At 39.7% G+C, this 20,303-nt stretch overlaps 1 protein-coding gene and 1 pseudogene across 5 annotated transcripts in view; both read right to left on the bottom strand.

The window, feature by feature from the left end:
- The window catches only part of LOC306647871 (insulin growth factor-like family member 3), a 465,794-nt gene that overhangs the window by 209,632 nt on the left and 235,859 nt on the right, over positions 1–20,303 (bottom strand). The window lies entirely within an intron of this gene.
- LOC306647700 (non-selective voltage-gated ion channel VDAC1-like) lies at positions 11,678–20,047 on the bottom strand (annotated as a pseudogene). The gene is made up of 3 exons: positions 19,968–20,047; positions 17,387–17,582; positions 11,678–12,513 (listed from the first exon to the last, which is right to left on the bottom strand). The product of its transcript is annotated as a non-selective voltage-gated ion channel VDAC1-like (transcript).

The raw sequence follows: 20,303 nt of genomic DNA, 5'->3' as shown, positions 1-20,303 counted from the left end.
AACCATAGATCTCAACAACACAATCAATAATTTAGACTTAACGGACATTTATAGAATATTCCATCCAACCAAGAGTGAATACACTTTCTTCTCAGCAGCACATGGATCCTTCTCTAAAATAGACCATATATTATGCCACAAAGCTAATGTTAGCAAATACAAGAAGATAGAGACACTAGCATGTATTCTATCAGATCATAATGGATTGAAGTTAGAAATAAATGAAAGAGTAAAACACAGAAGCTACTCCAACATCTGGAGATTAAACAATATGCTATTATATGATGAATGGATAACAGAAGATATTAGGAAGGAAATTAAAAAATTCTTAGAGGTAAGTGAGAACAAAGAAACATCATATCAAAATCTCTGGGACACTATGAAAGCAGTACTTAGAGGGAAATTTATTTCATGGAGCGCATTTAATAAAAGAAGTAAAACTCAACAAATAAACGACCTAACACTACAGCTCAAAGCCTTAGAAAAAGAAGAACAGAACAGCACCAAAAGTAGTAGAAGACAGGAAATAGTTAAACTCAGAGCTGAAATCAATGAAATTGAAACAAAAGAAACAATACAAAAAATTGACAAAATAAATAGTTGGTTCTTCGAAAAAATAAACAAAATTGATAAACCTTTAGCCATACTAACAAAGAGAAGACGAGAGAAAACCCAAATCACTAAAATTCGGAATGAACAAGGAAATATCACAACAGACAGGATGGAAATACAAAACATAATTAGAAGCTATTTTGATAATCTATACTCCAACAAAATAGAAAATTTCGAAGACATCAACAGGTTTCTAGAGACATATGAATTGCCTAAACTGAATGAGGAGGACATAAACAATTTAAATAGACCAATTTCAAGTACTGAAATAGAAGAAGTCATCAAAAGCCTACCAACAAAGAAAAGTCCGGGACCAGATGGGTTCTCAGCCGAGTTCTACAAAACTTTTAAGGAAGAGCTCATTCCAATACTTCTCAAAGTATTCCATAAAATAGAAGAGGAGGGAACCCTCCCAAACTCATTCTATGAAGCCAATATCACACTGATACCTAAACCAGACAGAGACTCATCAAGGAAAGAAAATTTCAGACCAATATCCTTAATGAACATCGACGCAAAAATTCTCAACAAAATTTTAGCAAATCGCATACAAAAACATATTAGAAAGATCGTGCACCATGATCAAGTGGGTTTCATCCCAGGGATGCAAGGTTGGTTCAACATCAGGAAATCAATAAACGTAATTCACCATATTAACAGACTTAAAGTCAAGAATCACATGATTATTTCAATAGATGCAGAAAAAGCATTTGATAAAATACAGCACCCCTTCATGCTCAAAACACTAGAAAAAATAGGGATAGTGGGAACATTCCTTAACATTGTAAAGGCCATTTATGCTAAGCCCATGGCTAATATCATTCTAAATGGTGAAAAACTGAAAGCATTCCCCCTAAAAACTGGAACAAGGCAGGGATGCCCTCTTTGACCACTTCTATTCAATATCGTTCTTGAGACTCTGGCCAGAGCAATTAGACAAACCAAAGAAATTAAAGGGATACGAATTGGAAAAGAAGAACTCAAACTATCCCTGTTTGCTGATGACATGATTATATATTTAGAGGAACCTGGAAATTCCACCAGAAAACTCTTAGAACTCATAAGTGATTTCAGTAAAGTAGCAGGTTACAAGATCAATGCCCATAAATCCAACGCATTTTTATACATAAGTGATGAATCTTCAGAAAGAGAAATTAGGAAAACTACCCCATTCACAATAGCCTCAAGAAAAATAAAATACTTGGGAATCAATCTCACAAAAGAGGTGAAAGACCTCTACAATGAGAACTATACAACACTAAAGAAAGAAATTAAAGAACACCTTAGAAGATGGAAAGATCTCCATGTTCTTGGATAGGAAGAATTAATATTGTCAAAATGGCCATAGTACCTAAAGTGGTATACAAATTCAATGCAATTCCAATTAAAATCCCAATTGTGTACCTTACAGAAATAGAGCAAGCAATTATGAAATTCATCTGGAAGAATAAGAAACCCAGAATAGCTAAAGAAATCCTTAGCAGGAAGAGTGAAACAGGGGGTATTGCAATACCAGATCTTCAACTCTACTACAAAGCAATAGTAACAAAAACGGCATGGTATTGGTACCAAAATAGAAAGGTAGATCAATGGTACAGAATAGAGGACACGGACACAAATCCAAATAAATACAATTTTCTCATACTAGACAAAGGTGCCAAAAATATGCAATGGAGAAAAGATAGCCTCTTCAACAAATGGTGCTGGGAGAATTGGAAATCCATATGCAACAGAATGAAACTAAACCCATATCTCTCACCGTGCACGAAACTAAACTCAAAATGGATTAAGGACCTCGGAATCAGACCAGAGACCCTGCAGATTATAGAAGAAAAAGTAGGTCCAAATCTTCACCTTGTTGGTCTAGGACCAGACTTCCTTAACAGGACTCCCATAGCACAAGAAATAAAAGCTAGAATCAACCACTGGGATAGATTCAAACTAAAAAGCTTTCTCTCAGCAAAGGAAACTATCAGCAATGCGAAGAAAGAGCCTACAGAGTGGGAGAATATCTTTGCCAATCATACTTCAGATAGAGCACTAATCTCCAGAATCTATAAAGAACTCAAAATACTCTACTCCAAGAATTCAAATAGTCCAGTCAACAAATGGGCTAAGGAAATGAATAGACACTTCACAGAAGAAGATGTACAAGCAATCAACAAACATATGGAAAAATGTTCAACATCTCTAGTAATAAGAGAAATGCAAATCAAAACCACCCTAAGATTCCATCTCACCCCAATTAGAATGGCGATTATCAAGAATACGAGCAACAACAGGTGTTGGCGAGGATGTGGGGAGAAAGGTACACTCATACACTGCTGGTGGGGCTGCAAATTAGTGCAGCCACTATGGAAAGCAGTGTGGAGATTCCTTAGAAAACTTGGAATGGAACCACCATTTGACCCAGCTATCCCACTCCTTGGCCTATACCCAAAGGACTTAAAATCTGCATACTACAGAAATACAGCCACATCAATGTTCATAGCTGCTCAATTCACAATAGCCAGACTGTGGAACCAACCTAGATGCCCTTCAATTGATGAGTGGATAAAGAAACTGTGGTATATATATACTATGGAATATTACTCAGTCATAAAGAATGATAAAATTATGGCATTTGCAGGCAAATGGATGAAATTGGAGAATATCATGCTAAGTGAGATAAGCCAATCTCAAAAAGCCAAAGGACGAATGATATCGCTGATAAGTGGAGGATGACACATAATGGGGGTAGAGGGAAGGGTTAGAGTTAGGGTTAGGGAGGGGGGCAAGTATGGAGGAAGGAACTACTGTATAGAGGGTAAAGAGGGGTGGGAGGGGTGGGGGGAAGGGAAAAAATAACAGAATGAATCAAACAACATTGCTCTATGTAAATTTATGATTACACATATGGTATGCCTTTACGCCATGTACAAACAGAGAAACAACATGTATCCCATTTGTTTACAATAAAAAAAAATAAAAAGAACATTCATTAATTTGTCAAAAAAAAAAATAAATAAAGGCTAACAATATGGGGTATAGAAGTATTTTGACACCTTCCCCCAAGAGGGGATGGGAACTCTTGGCTTCTCTGTTTCATGTTTCAGATGTGGTATTAGATTATGCTACTTAATTTATATTAAACCAAACAATTATATATGAAGGTTTTATGAAATAATATTCAGCTAAAGTGACTAAAGACGGTTTCAAGATTAAAGTACCTTTCCTAGATTTTATGAAGAGACCCACTTAACAAAAATTAAGTACAGATAAAAAAAGTTTTTTGAGTTTCTGACAACTATTATTAGCATTTACTAAATAATCTTCTAAACTGCTTTCCATACATAAGCTCAGATATATATATATATATATTTTGCATATTCACTATTATATTGTTAATTTTAAAGCTTATAATATTTAGTTTGCATATAATTAGTATTCTTTCACAACATTACTCGTAATGCCATATTTTTGTCATATAGTTTATTTATCCAAAACCCTATGTTGGATATTTGAATTATTTTTACTACTTTAAAAACAAGGTTATTAAAGATATCCATAAAATTTATCTTTATACATAAAGATTACCTTTCCATAGATCCCTTAAAATATAATTGCTGGACCAATGACATAAATTCTAACACTTTTGAAATAATTTACTAAATCACTACCCTCAAAGATACTACCAAATCTAATATAATAGCTTGACTTAATTTAAAATAATAAGGCATTACCTATACAACAAACATCTCATGAGACTAATTTTCAGGTTCTCTATTGACTCCATTTCATAGCTTTGTAACTCAGCTCACTACTAGAGACCAAATGAAATCACATATTTGGAAAAAAAACTAGGCCTTCTTTTAGTGTAATGCCCTTTTCAGCTCAACAACATTGATTTTAATAATAGGTAACTTTTATTAATTTTCCTGGCCAAATAGTGATATTTATTAAATCACTTCTTAAGGTTTAAATGCTCGTACAGTGTTAGGCCATTGTCTACAATTTAAGATTAATAATGCTCCAGTTTATGGCAATCTTTTTCTACAATTAAAAAATAAAATAAAAAGGGGAAAAGATGCCTCTGTAATCCCACTTAATTTCAAAAAATCTTTTCTAATTATAAATTATATATTGAGTTTAAATTATAAATCATATTAAGAGTTTCTTTGCTGCTGAGTGACACACAAAGCAATAGAATGCACCAGATTTTACAATAGGGAGATCTTAAATCTCAACCACAATGGTGATATGCTATCTTTATTGAGCTCTCAGGTAAGTGAAATATATGGGAAATCTGTTGAGTCCATTTTCCACATCCACCTTTAATGCACTCAATGATGTGAACTGGAGAATCAATCCCAATATTTATTGATGATATTTATATGATGGGGGGTTTTACAGATACTCACATTACACCCATCCTTGTGAGCGGATTTAACTATACTGGCTGCAATGGAAACTTATCTATATGCTGGTCCCATGATAGACGTTCTGGTTGTCCAGGGGTAACCTTTCAGGAAAAGACAGGATAAGGAATACTTAGGCCAGTCAATTATACTGGTCCTTGGAACTTAGGATTGCTTGCTCAAACAGTTATTAGAATGGGACTTTCTCAAATAAAGGCAGTCATTTCTACAAAATATCCACCAATATCTTCCTGCCTTAATTGTTGTACAATAAAATCTGGTGCCTTTCCTAAATGGATAAAATATACAAATGTCTTGTCAATACTACGTAATATCTCTAACGCTGGTGGATATGTTTTTGGATTGAACTTCAAAAATTGATGAAAGACAGTTATGTTGAAATATCTTTCTCTACAAAATTCAAAATCAGAAAGGCCAAACATGGCACTGCCACTATATGTTTCACTTTTCTTAAAAATAATTTACAAACAACAACATTTAATCTAAATTTTGAACACAATGAAAGATCTAAGGAACTAGGCAAATAACCAAGTTGTTTAAAACTATTTTCAGAATACAAAATAAGATTAGATATACAATCAATCTGATTTTTGAAACTTCATGTAATTTGGACTATTCCCTATTTGGATAATACTTTGCACTACCATGTAATAAAGACCAAATTAGAATCCAACAAACTGATATTACACTAGAAAGATGAATAATTCACGTTTGTATTCTAACAGTTATCTCTTATTGGATAATTTGCTTCCCATATATTTTAATGTATTCTTTAGGTTTCTATATGTTACCACATTCATTATATCTAGGGGCATGATTCCTTCTGTTAAGATGCTATGGCCCCTGAAAGTTAAGTATTAATAGGATGATTGAGATCAAATTAAGTGCTTTCACAACTATTATTACAAATAAAAGTAATGAGTCTTTTACTCTCCAATTTAAACAAAATCTTAAATGTCAATGATTATGAGCATGTATGTTGTTACAACTAAATATCATACTTCCCAATGGAACTAAGAAATACTTAAGAATCATCTAATGGACACTTGACATAGTAGTAATAATAGCCTGGAACTTATAAAATCATGTCGCTACATCCAGGATATTTAAAAGGTAGAACTGATCTCATGGATTTCTGATTGACCAAATACTTCCTAAACTGAATGATATGTTATTGGAATAATATTTGCTACTGATTCTTTTTTGTATAATAATAGGCTACCATACTCTCAGAACAAAGAGCCAGAACCTCAAAATAACTGCCCATCATTTGCATTTTAGAAAATAAATAAGGGGAAGATGTGGGAAGTCATCCTTATCTAGTAGAATCAGACTAGTTTGAGTCTCGTGACACAGAGGCCTGACTTCTCAGAACTGGCAGACATGAGGTCTGTCACGGATTGCCAGGGGGTATGTGGCACTGTGGGAGTGGTTCCCTGTCTGCTTCTATGGTAGTTTTCCTAAGAAAATGGCTCGCCTAACTTCACCTCATCCTGTTCACCACAGAAGCCCCTCCCATTTCAGGCCCCTTTACCTGTATGACTATAAATAAAAGTAGGTTGGGCTATTCCATGTTGTTAGAGGTCAGAACTGGTATGACCAGACCCTGTCACATCCCCTCTCATTTAAAAAGAGTATTGCCTCCTGTGTATTTATTGATTAGATAAGTTTATGGGTAACTGATTGGTTTATAACCAACATCATCCTCTGGCAGTTAACCCTTTTCTCATCTGCAAGGGACATGGCCAAGAGACCCCCCCCCATACCCATCTTTCTCTTTTATTTCCACATCTTCTGTGAAGATGTATGTGTTTATTTGCTTATTTGGTGTGGAATTTGCCCAGGTTTGAGATTGCACAGAAGCTGCATAACTAGTGACATAAAAGGAGAACTGGAAGTCAGCCAGAGGGCAGCACTTTGGGGCCTGTGCTGCTCACCGAGTGGGGGATAACTTTTTCAGCCTCCTCTACATCAAGGTGGAGGTGCACTTTTGTGTCCTGCCTCACTGTGTATTGGACTTCTGAATTTACTGACACACTTGTGTGCACTGGATGAGGGAAAACTGTTAGAGGGACCAGTTGAGCTGATACAAAGAAAAGGAAGAGCCAGAGTCATGGTCTTGAGTTTCTGATTCTTAAGAGTCATGGAAACTATATCTCACCTGAGCCAAAAGACCACGGATTTGAGACTGTGGATCACAGCCTGCATGGAGGCTTCCATGTGTTCGAGGCTGTGCTCCATTGGGTAAGTGTCCCAGACCTCTGTGCAGTGCAGTGTGGTGCCATCACCTGGGGTCACCTAGAGATTTAGAACACATCCTACTGACAATTACTTGGGTTTTACCACAATCAACAGTATTTTCAAGTAAAACCTTCAAAACACATCACACCCAAAACAAATGGATCCACCTGCCTTGGTAAGGAGGACACCAGGCCCAGATCTGTCAGGGAGGGACATCCTACTTCCTGGGATGTGACTCTGCTCTTGAGAAGAGCTTTATTTTGACAAAATGTTGGAGAGCTCATGAGCCTAGGCATGTCTGTTGTCATGGGTCAGTGAGGGCAATTCTCCTCGAAAGCTCTGATGTTGCTCTCTGCTCCTGGAACAAAGCCATGCACCCACCACCTCTTGTTTGGGGGACAGTCAATAATATGTGTGGGTTTCCACAGTCCAAGGAGACATTTATCTGGCCTCCTGCTCTGACCAGTGGTGACTGGACAGCTCTCCCTGTGCTCCCTGCAGCCCCAGGACCTGGACTCAGCAACTCTCCTGCAGTCAGAATCCAAGGACAGATGAGAAACCTGCTCTCCAATCCCTAATCATGGCTGAAGTGGTCTCTAGCATGAGGTTGTTACCTTGATGGGAACTGAAATCAGTAAAACACAGAGATGCAGGTACCCATGGCTCTGAGTACTGTGCTTTGCAAAGCCAAGCACACAGTGACCTGAGCCTGAGGGGTGGCCACTCATGCCTGAAGCACCTGTAATTCTTCCTCTTTAAACGAAAATGACTCAGACTGAATCCTGAAGAAACTCTCTGGTTTGTCTCCATATCATTCCCAAAAATTTATCACATGGAAGACCATGGGCATGGCTGCCTAGCCCAGGGAGGAAGATGGAGACCAGCCAAAAGAATCAGTTCTATCAGTAAGTGCACAGCTCTCCTCTCCAGCATTGAAGCCCTCTACCCCTGATATAAACCCCAAACTCTTCCTTATGGAACCATCAAGGCACAATGATGAATAAGAGTTGTATATGCTGAATTTAGCTCACAATTGGCAAGAAAAAAATCAAAAAAGGACCATTCTTTTCAATTTATCACACAGCTAAAACAGACTACATTGCTCTTCATAATTATAAGAAATGGTGCTCAGAGATGATAGTTCTTAAAGCTGAAATGTAAACTGTCCATCTCCATATCCCAGGCCCAGACTCCTCTCTATGCCCCTGCCAAAGAGCAGCTGCCATACATCTTTTTACAATTTTTTTTATTTGTTATAATTGATTACACCTGTCAGTAGAATGCATTTTGACACATTGTACAGAAATGGAGCATAACATCTCATTCCTCTGGGTATATATGGTGCTGTGTCACAAAAGTGGTGTAATCATACATGTATATAGGGTAATAATTTCTGTCTCATTCTATCATCCTTCCAATCCCTACTATCCCACCCCTTTCCTCACTCCTCTCGCACAATCTAAAATTCCTTCATTTTCCCCTACCCACACCCCCACTATGGATCAGCATCTGCTTATCAGAGAAAATATTCAATCTTTGGTGTTTTGGGTCTTTTTTCATGTAGCATGATATTCTCCAACTCCATCCATTTACCAGCAAATACCATAATTTTATTCTTTTTTAAGACTGAGTAATTCTTCATTGGGTATATGTAAAACATTTTCTTTATCCATTCATCTATTGAAGGGCATCTAGGTTGGTTCCATAGTTTATCTATTGTGAATTGAACTGCTAGAAACATTGCTGTGGGTGTGTCACTGTAGTGTGCTGATTTTAAGTCCTTTGGGTATAAACAAAGGAGTGGGACAGCTGGGTCAAATGGTTTTTTCATTCCAAGTTTTCTGAGGAATTCCCACACTGCTTTCCAGAGTGGTTGCACCAATGTGCAGTCCCACCAGCAATATATGAGTGTACCTTTTTTTTCTACATCCTCACCAACACATATTATTGCTTGTATTTTTGATAATTGCCATTATGACTGGAGCAAGATGAAATCTTAGAGAAGTTTTGATTTGCATTTCCCTAATTGCAAGAGATAATGAATATTTTTTCATGTCGATCGATTGTATTTCTTCTTCTGTGAAGTGTCTGTTCAGTTTCTGTCCATCTTTGAATGAGTCTTTTTTCAACTAGAAAAATAAAGAAAGCTGAGTGTGGTGGCACATGCCTATAATCCCAGAAACTGGAAAGACTGGGGCAGGACATGACAAATTCAAGACCAGCCTCAGCAAATTAGAGAAACCCTCAGCCATTAAGCAAGATCCTATTTCAAAATTTATAAAAATAGTAAGTACTGGGGATGCAGCTTAGTAATAAAGTGTCCCTGGGCTCAATCTCAGTATCTACTCTCAAATAAAGAGAGAGGCTCTTTGGGGTTCAGAGAGGCATAGGTGCAGAGCAGGTGGAAGAGAACCTGGGAGGGGAGCTGGGGAGTGGAGAACACAGCACATCCTTTCTCAGGGGGAGCAAGTGCTGAAACCCTCTGCACTGCTCTCTCCATGCTCCCTCCTTCTGGGAGCCCAGCAGGTTCCCAGCTGGTGCCTTCCTTGATGGTGGCAGGAGTACTGTAGCCACAGTTCACGGCTGGGGCCTTTTCCTCAAGGTCATCTGCACCAGGAGATCCCCAAGTTTGGAGGAGCATTTCAAGAAGTGTGGCATTAGGTGGGTTTGCAATCCCAGGTGGGTAAGTGGTGCTGTGGTCTAGTCCACACATCAGCTCTCCATGTGTAATAGATCTGGTTCCCTCACCTGGAAGTTGACCAGCCCTACCCTGGGGTCCATTAGATGTGGGTGGCAGAGAGCAATAGGCTTGATTCTAGTTCTGGGTTTTGTGGGAGCCCCATCCCCAAGCTCAAAATTTTCTCCCTACTATTCATCACCCTTTCCTCACTGGAAACTCTGAGTCTAACCAGAGTTGCAAACCAGCCCTATGGGAAGAGAATGGGTTGGTGATGGTAGACATGTTTCCCACCTGGGCATGTTGTCAGGCAGTTCTGGTGTTCTAAGGCCAGTGTTGTTTGGGGGCTGATCATTCAGGGATCTATGTCCTGAGGGAGTGGGCAGTGTTCCTGGGAGCTGGTCTTGTACTGTCTGAGACCCAGAGATGGGAGGCATGAAGGGATGGTCCTAAAAAGTGAGGGGAGAGTCAAGGAGGGAGTGTTTCCTGGATGGACGGAGGGTGCTCCTGGGACACAGCCACTTTGATGGGCTCTCTTGTTCTCATTATTTCTTTCATGTAGCTCCAACATTCAGTCCCATGCACCCTGCAACATTTCCCAGCACTGACCAAACTCCTGGAAACTGGTTCTGACTGCTTCAGTGGTTTCCCTGAGACCTCACACTTCCCTCTCTGGAGGGAACCCTGAGAATTCTGAATGGGATGTGGACTTTTAGTCAGTGGCAATGTATCAATATTGCTTCATTAATTATAACAATTGTACCTTGTTGATTTAAGAACTTAGTAATAGTGGAAAATAGATTGTTGGTATATGGAAACTGTTATTTGCTTCCTAATTTCTCTATAAAAGTAAAGCTGTACTACAAAATGAATTGAATTTTGAGGTTTCAGTAATGTTCAAGTTTTATTTTGAGTAATGTTAATCACATTGTTTGAAGGAGAAGATCCTATCCCACACAGAATGCAAGACAGTAAAGTGTCCCCATTAAGCTGCTAAAAAATAAATTGAGTGGTGAGAGTACAACAGAGGTCCTATTTACATTCCTATGTTGTCACTGTGGATCACAATCATGCAGCCTCTTCCCAGATTGTAGCTGAACGTCCTGGAAGCTGTTTGACCTTTGAAAAGGTCAAAAATATGAAAACCAATTAAGTCCAGAATTACATGCCTCATTATGTCCACACTCCACCCCCAAATGGCACCAAAGAAAGAGTAACCACCCCCTGAAGACTACTTGTGGTGTATACAAGGTCATGATGGGCTAGGGCAGAAAAAGGTCATGAAGATATTTCTAAAAAAAATCACTTCGAATGAATTTGTACACACCACCAACCACGAGCTTCTCATCTGTTAGGGTTAGAAAACCAATGTGTGACTCCCAGGAAGTCACACTTTATTCATTTACTCAGTGCAGTTTACAAAGTGCCCAAACATTACCAATTCCACTTCCAGGCATTTCTACGTTACAGACAGAGAAAGAGAGACCTGGTAGAGGGGCCACCAAGGACCACTTGTAAACAAGTCTACCACTGAGAAAACCTTTTTTTGGACTCAGGTTCCCTCCATACCTTTGAAATGGTGATGCTTTAAAACCAAATCCTCTTTAACCTGACTTCTAACATGATTTTTAGCAATTCTTGTATTCTAGACATACTGCATTAAAAGGTAAGCTTAATTTTGAAGGTAGCTATGCTGCAAAATAGTTTAAAATTAACAATGGTATAGTATTCATTCCTCTTGAAATTCCTGTCCTACACCAAGTTTGTGACCACTGGCTTTGAAGTTATTGCCATGAAGCAGAGCTGACCATGTCAGCTTGACATCTGGCTTTAGGATCTGTGTGTATCCTAAACCTATCAGGCTGGAGTTGTTCACTTTGACTGAGAAGCATCAGGGTGGATCTGACACTTCAATGCTATTCCAAAGCAGGTGTTTCTTGCTGTACAGGATAGACAGCAGTCTCCAACTTCTTGTTTACCTTCTGATAAATGGAGCCACCAAACTCAGTTCTGTCATTCACATTAGTGTGAAGCTGGAACTTGTCAGTCTTGTAGCCATCTGTGAAGTTGCTCTGGGTCTCTTTGGGACACTACATTCTCAGAATTCATTTGTCAGCCAGCAAACCAGCCCTCTGACCAAGCACCAGAGCACCTCTGTGGAAGTCCCAGGGATGTCAGAGGCCACCCTGGAGCCCAGGTGGATGAGCTCCTGCTTGTATTCTGTCTCAATTTTAGCATGTTTCCCCAGTGTTAGGTGAGAGGGATGAATCAAAGGTCAGTGTCAGCCCAGAGCAAGATGATCTTCCACTATGGCCTCACTGCCTAGGATGTTGGCACTGTCCTGCTTCTCTGTAAGAATCAGGTGATGTTTGTTCACCTGTTACTTGTTTTCCAGGCTGCCAGTCACCTTGGAGGTCTCTCTGTTGGTTGAACCTGAGATTGTAATTCCAATCCATTCTCAGATTTTTTTTTTAAAAGTTGTATCATGCCAAATCCATAGCCCTTGGTGAAGAGGTCTCTGGAACATTTGCCAAGGTCATCGTATGTGGCAGACACAACCGTCTTCTACTCAGAGGTGGTGGCAACAATAGCTGTGGGAGTGCCTTTGTCTATCACAGGGACTGAGGCACAGAGACTGATTATTTACTTTTAATATTGAATTTTCATGTATCTGCTAGATTAATGATGGCCACAAATGCTTCCTATATTTTCCAATGAAGAGTGAAATCTAATTTGCCCCTTGATCCCATAAAATCTGGGGTATCCCTGAAGATTGTGTTGGAAATGATCTGAGTTTCATGTCAATGGCGTGGTTTTCTGTGGGGGTCCTCTCTACCACATCTCACATGGAGGAGAAAAGGGGTAACTGCTGGAGGAGGTTGATGGAGGTATATCACTCAAGTAACCCCAAAATTTATCTACTCAATAAACACACAACAGCCAATACTCTTTTTAAATGAGAGGGGGCATGACAGGTCTGGCCATATCAGCTCTGATCTCTTACAACAACTTTCCCAACTCTTTTTATTTATAGACACAGAGGTAAAGGGGGCCAGGATCAGGAGAAGCTTCTTCCATGATGGAAAGGATAGGATGGAGTTAGGGTAGCCATTCTCTTAAGGGGAAAATTCCAGAAGGAAACAGGGAACTACTCCCTTGCAGTGGCACATACTTCCCAGCAGTTCCTAGAAGTTAGGCCTCGGCATTCTATGACTCAACCGAATCTGATTCTGCTAAATAAGAATGACTTCCCACAGTTTTCCACCATCAAGTCTAATTTCCAAAGTAGACCATAAGATTTGTGACTGCTGGGAAATCTTCTAGGAAAAACTGCCCATAAGCCAGATATAGGGGCAAACCCCTGAAATCCCAGCACCTGGGAGGCCAAGACAGGAGAATGTCAAGTTTGAGGTGAGCTTCTGTAGCTTAGCAAGATGTTATCTCAAAATAAAGAATAAGAAGCACTTGGGGTGCAACTCAGTAGTGAAGAACTCCTAGGTTCAATCCCCAGTACAAAAACAAACAATCAAAAAAATGCTCATGGAGTTCCTCTGTCAGGATGCAAAGAAGACCAAGGAGCCCTGATAAAAGACTCATGTGAGAGAACTAGGGTCCCATTCAAAGGCCTGGCCTAGTCTCTCAAATAGCACTGAGCACCAGCCTCCTGGGAACACAAATGAGCCATTATGGATAAAAATTCCCCAGGCCCCGTCTATTCACCCATTACCATTAAGTGAAAGAGTCTTCCCACAATCTGAGACCTGCCCCAACTATGTGTGTATAAGGAAAAGAAATGAGCATTGTTTTTAAGCCACTAAAAAAGAGGAAATATGGTTTGTAATAATATTTTGCCAATCAAGATTTTTCAATAAAATGATCTTATTTAAATTCTAGTAGTATTTTTGCTTCTCATTACAGAAATGTTTGCCAAGTACCCACAGTTTTCCCAGCATGCACTACGGTCAGGTAAGGCCCAGGCTACATGGATTGTTAGTAGAGACTAGGTGTCCAGTTAGCTTTGACTCACCAAAATACCCAACAAGAACAACTTAGAAAAGGAAAAAATTTGGGGGGACACGTGGTTTCAGAGGACTAGTCCAGAGATAGCTAAGTCCATTGTTCTGGGCCCAAGGTGAAGCAGTACAACGTGGCAGAAGGGCATGGTTGAGGAGTCCTTCTCTATTCATGGCAATCAGAAAGGAGAAAGAGGGAGGGGGAGGGGCAAGGGGCCACATGGAAGATGAACCCTTCCTGGGCACCCCAGAGTGAACTATATCCTCCAATCATGCCCCAACTGCCTACAGTCTGCCCATTTAAACTAGGATGGACTGATAAGGTTACAGCTCTCAGAATCTAATCACTTCACCTCTGATTATTTCTATATTAACACAGGAACTTTAGGGGTACATCTCTATGCAAGCCATAACATTCTGCCCTGGCTCCCAAAGTTTAAATTCATCTAACAATGCAAAGCATCTTGTTCTTTGCCAGGAGCCACAATTTTACTGTTTCGTGATTGCCCTAAGTCCAAGTCCAAAATCTCCTATGAGACTCAAAGTAAACTCTTGACTTATCAAAAGCAAGTCCCATACACACACACACACACACACACACACACACACACACACACACCACACACACAGTGGCACAGGGTAATAATTTCTATTTCAAAGAGAGGAATAGGGTCATAGAAAGACCAAAATAAGACTGAAATGCATGCAGCTGGGCATTTATTTAATAAAGGAGACAGATGTAAGCAAAGGCCTAGATGTCAAGCTTTGTCCTGCATTCATTACCCTTTGGGCATCTGAAGACCTCAGTAAAGTCACTGTTTTTAGCAAAAGCAGCTTTCCAAGTCCATGTTATAATGTATGTACATTTGTTGCAGTATTTTTGGGACAACACTGAAAAATTGGGTACAAACTAAATGACTTTCAAAAGTATCAAATAAAACATCTTACAATTTATCCATATTTTGGAAATCCAGGCAGAAATATTTGTGATCACTTAGGGCTTCAAGGAAGTATGTATGATATTGGGTCTATAAAAAGTAAATGTGCATCCCTCTAAGAATTGGAACAAGACAGGGATGCCCTCTATTCAACATTGTCCTTGAAACTCTAGCCAGAGCAATCAGACGGATGAAAGAAATTAAAGGGATACGAATAGGGAAAGAAGAACTCACACTATCCCTATTGCTGACAACAGAATTCTATATTTATAGGATACAAAAAATTCCACCAGAAAACTTCTAGAACTCATAATGAATTCAGAAAAGTAGCAGGATAAAAAATCAATATCCATAAATCAAATGCATTTCTATACATAAGTGATGGATCCACTGCAAGAGAAATGAGGAAAACTGCCCTGTTCACAGTAGCCTCAACAAACATAAAATAAAATACATGAGAACCAATCTAACAACAGAGATGAAATACCTCTACAACAGAAACTACAGAACATTAAAGAAAGTAATTCAAGAAGCCCTTAGAAGATAGAAATATCTCCCTTTTCTCGGATAGGCAGAATTAATATTGTCAAAATGGCTGTACTTCGAAAAGCGTTATATAGATTTAATGCAAATTCTATTAAAATTACAATGACATTCTTCATAGAAACAGAAAAAGGAATCATGAAATTCATTTGGAAAAATAAGAGACCCAAAATAGCCCAAGGCCATCCTTAGCTAGAAGAGTGAAGCAGGAGGCATCACAATACCAGATCTCAAACTATACTACAGAGCAATAGTAACAAAAGCAGCATGATGTTGGCACTAAAATAGACATGTAGACCAATGGCACAAAATAGAAGACACAGAGACAAGCCCACATAAATATGGTTATCTCATACTAGACAAAGGTGCCAAAAAATATATTGGAGAAAAGATAGCCTCTTCAACACATGGTGCTGGGAAAACTGGAGATCCATATGTAACAAAAAGAAATTAACCTTTATCTCTCACTCTGCACAAAAATCAATTCAAAGTAGATCAAAGACATAGGCACTAGAACAGAGACCCTATGCCTAATAGAAGAAAAAGTAGGCCTAAGTCTTCACCATGTCAGTTTAGGACCTGAATTCCTAACAAGACTTCTAAAGGGCAAGAAGTAAAATGAAGAATCAATAAATTGGATGAATTCAAACTAAAAATCTTCTTCTCAGCCAAGGAAACAAAAGTGTGAAGAGACAGTCTACAGAATGGGAGAAAATCTTTACCACATACACCTGAGATAGAGCACTAATCTCCAGGATATAAAGAACTTAAAAAACTTAACACCAATATATATATATATATATATATATATATATATATATATATATATATGTATGTATATATAAAACTCAATCAAAAGGGGGCAAAGAAACTAAAAAGACACTTCACAGAAAAAGAAATACAGTTGATCAACAAACATGAAAAACTGATCATCATCTCTTGCAATTAGAGAAATGCAAATCAAAACTGCTTTAAGATATCATTTACTCCAATCAGGATGGCAATTCTCAAGAATACCAGCAATAATAAGTGTTCATGAGGATGTGGGGGAAAAGATAAACTCATTTATTGCTGGACTGCAGATTGGTGCAACCACTTTGGAAAGCAGTATGGAGATTCCTCAGAAAACTTGGAATGAACCCACCATTTGACCCAACTATCCCACTCTTCAGTTTATACCCAAATGACTTAAAATAAGCTTACTAAAGTCACACAGTGACAATAATGTTTATAGCAGCTCAATTCACAGTAGTTAAACTATGGAACCAACCTAGATGCCCTTCAACAGACGAATGGATAAAGAAACTGTGATATATTTACATAATGGAATATTACTCAGCCATAAAGAAGAATAAAATTTGCAGGCAAATGAATGGAGTTGGAGAATGACTGTTTAGTCCAAGAAGAAAGATGGAGCCAGGCAGAGAAAAAATTTCATCAGTGGGTGCACAGCTCTCCTACCAGGTTTTGAAGTCCTCAGTTCTCTAAATGACCTTCAACTCTGATTCAGGAGTCAACAAAGAGGAAAAATAAGGAAATAGTGCAGAACTAGTTAACTAACTCCACAATTTGCAAGCAAAATCATCAGGTAAAAAGCATCCCTTTCAACTCAGCACACAATTAAAAAAAGTTTGCATTTGGTATGCTTTACATTTCATTCTATCCTGATGAGAAATGACTCTGAACTCACAGTCTCTAAAGCTTTTCTCTAAGCCTCTTTCAGAGAATGTCAGTTCTGGCTTCCCTAACAAGTGTTTTTTTTTTTTTTTTTATTTCCCATTTGAAAAGACAAAAGGAGAGACATTTTGTAATTGGGGCTCAGAGAGACATAGATGCATTTCAAGAAGGTTGACATTAGGTGTAGTTGTATCCCAGGTGGGTAAAGGGTGCTGTGGTCTAGCTCACACATCAGCTCTCCATGTGTAATAGGTCTGGTTTCCTCACGTGGAGGCTGACCAGCCCTCTCCTGGGGCACATTGGGTAATGTCCTAGATTGCCAGAGAACACCAGGCCTGGCTCCAGTGCTGGGCCTGTGTAGGGACCCCATTCCACAACCACAAATTGCCCCGTTTCTTTTCTCTGTTCAGCACTGGAAATCCCTGTGAGTGTGAGCACAGGTGTGCAAAGAGGCATATCAGCTCTGTGGAAAGAAATGGGGTTGGCGATGGGGATGATTTTCAGTCATCTGTGACTCCCTGTGGCTTCTCAAGCTCACCCTTCCCACAAGCAAGGGGGGAATATCCCCTGACTGAGGGGACAAGCTGAATCCTAAGTCTCTCCAAGTCTTCTTTGATGGGCTCTCTGTTTCTCATTCAGTTGTTTCTTGGAAGCGCCAACATTCAACCCTCACCCTCCACCAGCTCCCAGCTTTGACCAGACTCCTGGGAATTTGATCCTGGATGCATCAGTGAATTTCCCCTCTGGAGAATGTGGGACTGGAACTGGAGAAAAGCAGTAACTAGAGAAAAATTCCCCAAAGCAAAGGAAGAGAGGATCAATGATTGTGGTGCACATTTTTGTGCATAACATCCTGGGGCTGAAGTATTTTGGATTCCATGATTTTTTTTTTCAAAACAAAAAGTATCATGTGATATTTTCACTTAAGATCTGTAAAGGGTGTACCATGGCAGCACTCTGGAAAGAGACACCCAGGATTTTTAGACCACAGTGTATTCTTATTCACTCTGAATAAATAAATGAAAACCATATATAACCTCCACATCTCACACCTATTCTATCAAGACTTTCTGCCAAGCTAGTGAAAGAACAACCTAAGCCTTCCCATTGAGCATCCACTCACACTCTTCCTGGCCCCAGTACAACTCTCCAGGCAACACTGAGCTTCAGGGATAAGTTGCTCATATATTTTTCCATTTGTATATCTCACCAATTTCAATATTTACCCTGCATGTTGCTACTGGTGCTGGTGTCCATGAGCACAATGCATAACCAATGTCTCTACCACATGAGTTACTTAGAACAGTGCCTTTCTCTGTTCAATGTCATGAGGATTTGCTCAGTTTTGCAAGAATCTTTTCACTGTTCAAGTCTCATTTTTCAAATTTCATTCTGAAGTCCTATGGTTCTTTCAGGATTCTGAGTTGCAAACAGGATAAACAGTGTGAATAACATCCAGAAAAGAAAATAATCAAAAGGATATAGAGGAGCCCAGAGAATCAATCAGAAGGCTAGAGAAATGGGTGCACAGTTTACAGCCCTAGCTCTTTATAAAACAAAGTAATTGGTCATACATATGGAGAGATTGCTGTCACTAACAAGCACATGATGTGTTTGTCAGCTTTTCATACCTGTGATGAAAAGACCCAGCAAGAACAACTTGGAGGAGGAAATGTTTATTTGGTTTCATAGTTTCAGAGGTTAAGTTCATAATTGGTCAAATTCATTGCTCTGGGCCCAAGAAGAGACAGAACATCATGGCAGAATTAAGTGATAGAAGAAAGCAGTTCGGGACATGGCAGCCAAGAAACAGAGAGCTTGAGTACAAGAAGCCAGGGATAATTCCCCAAGTACACACCATGAATGACCTACTTCATCCAGCTAAGCCCTACCTGCTCATGGTCAGCACCCATTAATCCATTCAAAAATCTTAATCCACTAAATGGAGTAACCCACTGATTAGGTCAAGACTCTTGTTATCTAATCATTTCACCTTGGAACATTCCTGCATTTTCTACATATGAACTTTCGTGGGACATCATATATCTAAACCACTACATTTCACCCTTGATCCCTAAAGTTTATGCCCATCTCACAATGCAAAATATATGTACTCCACTTCCAGGATTCTCCACAGTCTTAACAGTTCCAGCATTTCCCAAATGTCCAGGTCTGAAATCTCCTTTAAGGCTCAAGGAAAACTCTTGGTTGTGAGTCCCTGTAAAGATCAAAGACAAGGTACAGATCTCCCATATCTGATGGCACAAAGCGAACATTTCCATTTCAAAAGGGAGAAATTGGAGCATAGAAAGAAGGGATGTGACCAAAGCAAGACCAAAATCCTGCTGAAAAACACATCTGTAGCTCCACTTCCAGCATCTGGGGCACACGGCATCACATTGTTGTCTCCAAAGGGCTTGTACAGTTCTGCCCTATGGCCTTGCTGACTGTTGCCCCTATGGCCTCTCTCTCCACTTGTTTTTGCTTGATTTCTGCAGTTTCCTCATCAGACTTTCTGTGTTACTGGCATCCGGTAATCCTGGGGCTCTCCACTGCAGCTCTGGCTTCCTTCTCACATCTTTACTCATCACCCTCTCAGGGGCTTTCTGCAGGGATTCCAATCCTGCTGCATTTGGCCTGACCGCCCAGTTCTTTGAAATCCTGGTGGAAGCTTCCATGACCCTAACTCCATCATCCTGCACTCCTGCAGAGCTAGCTCAGCCCCAGTGACTTACCTTCCTTCTGCTAGGCGTTGAGGGCATCTCAGAAACCTGAAAGTCTGTCTCACCATCAAAGGGCCAGAAGACTTCCAGGGCAGAGAGTTTTAAGAAAGGGAATCAGGGCTTACTCCATGGGCCCACTGTCCAGAGCTTCTTCAGGACTCTGTCCCTGCTTTTCCACACAGTGCTCTGTGGCTCCTCCAGTCATGGTTCAAGCAGGTCCAGTTGAGGCTAGTGCAGTTCTTCCCTTGGTGGCATCTGTGAGGTGCTGGTTCTGCAGGAACACAGAATGCAAGAGCAAAGTAGTCATGGAAGCTTCCACCAAGGTTTTAATGGTAAACCTGGGAAGACAGTGTGAAGTTTTCTGCAGGGGTGGAGGTGCCATAGAAACCCCCCATGGGGCAATGGGAGTGGATCTGCTGCCAGGGCCTCAGACATGCGGAGCAGTCAGCACCATACAGCAA

The sequence above is a fragment of the Sciurus vulgaris genome, assembly GCF_902686455.1.
Source record: "Sciurus vulgaris genome assembly, chromosome: 17".
Taxonomy (NCBI): Eukaryota; Metazoa; Chordata; class Mammalia; order Rodentia; family Sciuridae; genus Sciurus; species Sciurus vulgaris.
The sequence above is the reverse complement of the archived record's forward strand: the minus strand, read 5'-3'. Positions and strand labels throughout refer to the sequence as shown.